Below are 3990 nucleotides of genomic sequence, written 5' to 3'. Positions count from 1 at the left end.
TTCTTAAAACTGAGATGAGTATTTTACCTGATATAATTGTAATATTAATTATAAGTAATGTACTTTTGTAAACAAACTTTATAATCATTCTCTGCGTATTAAATATTAAAATTAAGAAGGCAAGTTTTTTATAGAGATGGTATTTTGAATTTGATATGTACGTATATTTCCATGGTGGGATTTGTCGGGTTTTGGATATGTTTCATGCCAAAACGTTTAATAGTTATATACATTCATTGTCTCTTAAGAATTTGATCCTAGATAACGAACCGCCTATCACACGTTATTTTACATTTTTGCTCTTCGTTATACAACAGATGCGTATTAATGTCTTATCAAGCAGATTCAGCACGGAAGCTTACTCTGACCAATCATCCGATGTGGCCATCTGACTGATTGGTAGACCAAGGCCACGAGATTACAACTCGTATAAATGCTACCGCTCTGTCTGCTCCAGTATCAGATATTTCCCCCGAGAAACATCCGACTCTTACTAACATGGGCAAGGAAAGGACCAGCGTCAACATGGCCGTCGTCGGCTACTACTAGACCTTCTATCAGGTACGTTTTCAAAGCTAAATAACTTCTTCTCATAATAATTATCAATTAAAATATACAATCATTTGATAATAGGTTTTCGAATTTATTCTTATGTTCATTATTTATGTTCTTATATGTTTACCTATATGTAAACCTATATATAAGTGACCAATTTTTTATTTTTTATTAATAATGAACATAAACTGGAAAAGTTTAAAATGTATAAAAAAGGCTTGTTATTTACACTCCAAGCGATCTAGAACAATCTTAAACACAAAATTTGTCAATAAATCCCCATAAAGAAATTTCAGTTTTGATTTTAATTTATTTGGATTTGGTTTTCTGTTATTAAAGATTTTATTTTGAAACTATACATTTTAAGTTGTTTATACGATTTTAGACGCTTTTTATCAAAAAAGTAATTTAAATTAATTTAGATACGTTTCCGTTAATACACTGGTTTATTTGTTATTATTACCATGGCGTAAATAAATATCTTAGATTTTCCAACCCTGGAACATATTATAAATTCCTTAACATTTAATACAAATATATTAGTGTGTCTAAAATTATTTTATTCAAAAATTGAACTACTTAAATACTATGGAAAATTTATAGAGTATTCAAAGATATTTTAATTAGCATTTTTTCCAATGTGGAATAAAATTGAAAATAAAATATAATCTTTTAAATGATAAATTGTATCTTTTAACGTACAAAATAAGATATTATCCTGAAAAAAGAAACAAAAAAGGTAGTATTTAGTACAGAGCTGTGTATTATATCTTATTATGATTTTTTATTTCTTATCGACGCTACTGCTTATGAAGACAAAAGAGCTGTTTTATTGGTATAGGGTTTATTCGGTTTTATTAATGATTATTCGGCCTTCCAATTGATGAACTTGATTTAACATAGTTTTTAAGCTCACTTACTTCCTCATTTTGGCAGAAGTGTTAATAACAGTTAATACAATAATTATTATAAATAAGTGCTTCACAAAATCTCTAGATTCAATTTTAAAAGACAATAAAATAACAAGCTCCTTCATTATATTTGCCCTAAATACCACGTCTGTACTTATTTAAAGGAGCAGACATAAGGAAACGTTGTCACTTATTTTGGTAACAAATAAAATTGTTGAGGTTAGTGTACTTATTAATGTATAGTACCCGATATACATTAGCTTAGAATTACCTTACTTTAGTTATGAAATATTTTGAATTGGTAAGAATTATAGTTTTGAGAAATGTCTGTATCTGAAATACGAGTATGTAGATAGATAATGTGAACTGGCATAATCATTTATTTTATTTTATTTAAAAAATCCACTTATGCTCCAAATATAATATTCTTGCTTGGTAGACGGAAATTAATATATTATTTTACAGTTTAACATTTTACTATACTCAGTTACTTCCAATTTTCTTTGAGCCCAAAGATATTTATTCATTCTAGAACGTATTTTTTAGAATGCCTTTATCTAAGGTTATTAACAAGTGTTGTTATGATGTTCCAGCAGATGGACGGCTAGTACAACACGGACATGACCCGGCTTCTGTACACGGACACGCTCTGGACACGGACGATACGATGCTAGCTCTCCCGGATTATTACAACTCAACATGATTGGCTTTTTATGAAATATATCAAAATTCTTCCGTTTAACATGTTTGTAATTAATATCCTATAACCTTTTCCTATCCATAATGCAAATACAGTATAAAATATGAAAATAAGTACTGTGTAAAATAACCTAAAATATGATTATTTTACGTTATCACATACATCAGGAGTGTATGCAAATTTACTTATGGAAGAATTAGAAGAAGATTTTTTTGAATTCTCAATGCTACAACAAGTTTTCTTTGAAATCTTAAGTAAATTCTCAATTTTGAGATATACCTGGAAATTGTCTAAAGAAATTCTAGCATTCATGGATGAAGATGTTTTTTGAGCCTGGTCTCCAAACAAAAATTAACATTAAATACAGTAACTCAATGGATTATCTACATTTTAATAGCTATCATCCTGTATACAGCATTTACAAACACTTAAATTGAACACTGTAATGTTCATAAAACAAACAAAAATTATGAAACATTTTATAACAAAATATTTCCGTGGCTTATGCCACAACAAATATAACAAATATTCTTTACAAATAACAAAAAGGTGATTTTCAAAACCACCCAGTTTAGTGTTTAGTACAAATACTAACCTGAAAAATCTTCTAGTACGGCCCACAGTTCAACCTATTAAAATTTCAAACACTGTCAACCCTGTAGAGATAAAGTTTGTAATACTTAATAAATTATTAACCCTTTCAGGGCCAGGACCAAATATGAGATGTTGCAAAATTTTTTCACATATCATATCCCCTGTGACTAGTCAAAAGTGCCAGGCTAAAATTGGCGATTTTGCAGTCTCTAAGATTAAAATTTATAACTTTTCATAACAATTAGAGAATGACCTAAAAGTTGCACCAAATTACTCGTATAGATATAGTATAGATATATACTATCAACAAGAAATATATAGATGTAGTTTTAAGTAATTTAAAATTACAAAAAATAGCGTTTTAATAGATTACATAAAAAAATTTATTTTTTTAATTTTTTTGTAAATAACTAAAAAAGGAAAAATAATTTTACCGTGGGAAGCTATTTTATTATATTTTACATTTAGAAAGGAACAACCATACAAAATTTTGTGTTATTTCTCTCATAAATAAATTTTTTATGACACATTTTGTATAAATACGCATAATTGTACTTCGCAACAAGTGATACAGCAACTGACTCTTACAATGCAAGAAACTTAAAATAAATATTCACATTATGGATGTACCGGTAAACAGATGATTGTAGGATCCATAAACAGTTTCAATACAATTAAAAACACTATTTACCAAGAAATATTTACACAATTTTATTTGAAATTTATTTACACTTTTTCTATTTACAAATATGCTACTTACAATTTTATTCCCATGAGATTGCAAATTGTCAGTCATTGTAACTACTACACACACAATAGCTAAGCACGTAACTACTAACACACTACTAATATTTACAACAACAAAATAAAATAATAAAGGAGAATCCAGCATACAATAGTACGATTACACTAAAACATAAAAAATTAACAACAATAGATCGAGTCAGCTGATAATGTCGCGTGACAATTACGAAATAAAAATGCATAGACCTCCAAAATAAAAATGATATTCATATTAATTATCTACAAATATACCAGGGAATAAAAAAACATAAAACTTTAATCATTTGACGTAGTATTTATTTAAGAAAACGACGAATATCAAGGCGGCAATATATTGCCGCCTGGCGCTTTTCAGACACGATCTGTGGCGGCAATACATTGCCGCCGGGCCCGGAAAGGGTTAAATAGTCCAATTCTTTTACTAAATAATAAAATCGTAGCCAAGCA

At 28.5% G+C, this 3990-nt stretch overlaps 1 long non-coding RNA gene across 1 annotated transcript; it reads left to right on the top strand.

Moving 5' to 3' along the window:
- Positions 1 to 440: 440 nt before the first annotated feature.
- On the top strand, positions 441 to 2208 carry LOC124372994. The gene is made up of 2 exons (XR_006923389.1): positions 441 to 561; positions 2060 to 2208. It is a non-coding gene; the product is annotated as an uncharacterized LOC124372994 (long non-coding RNA).
- The last annotated feature ends 1782 nt before the right edge of the window (positions 2209 to 3990 follow it).

This window comes from Homalodisca vitripennis, chromosome 1 (assembly GCF_021130785.1).
Source record: "Homalodisca vitripennis isolate AUS2020 chromosome 1, UT_GWSS_2.1, whole genome shotgun sequence".
In the NCBI taxonomy this organism is placed as follows: domain Eukaryota; kingdom Metazoa; phylum Arthropoda; class Insecta; order Hemiptera; family Cicadellidae; genus Homalodisca; species Homalodisca vitripennis.
This window is presented reverse-complemented; position numbering and strand designations above follow the sequence as displayed.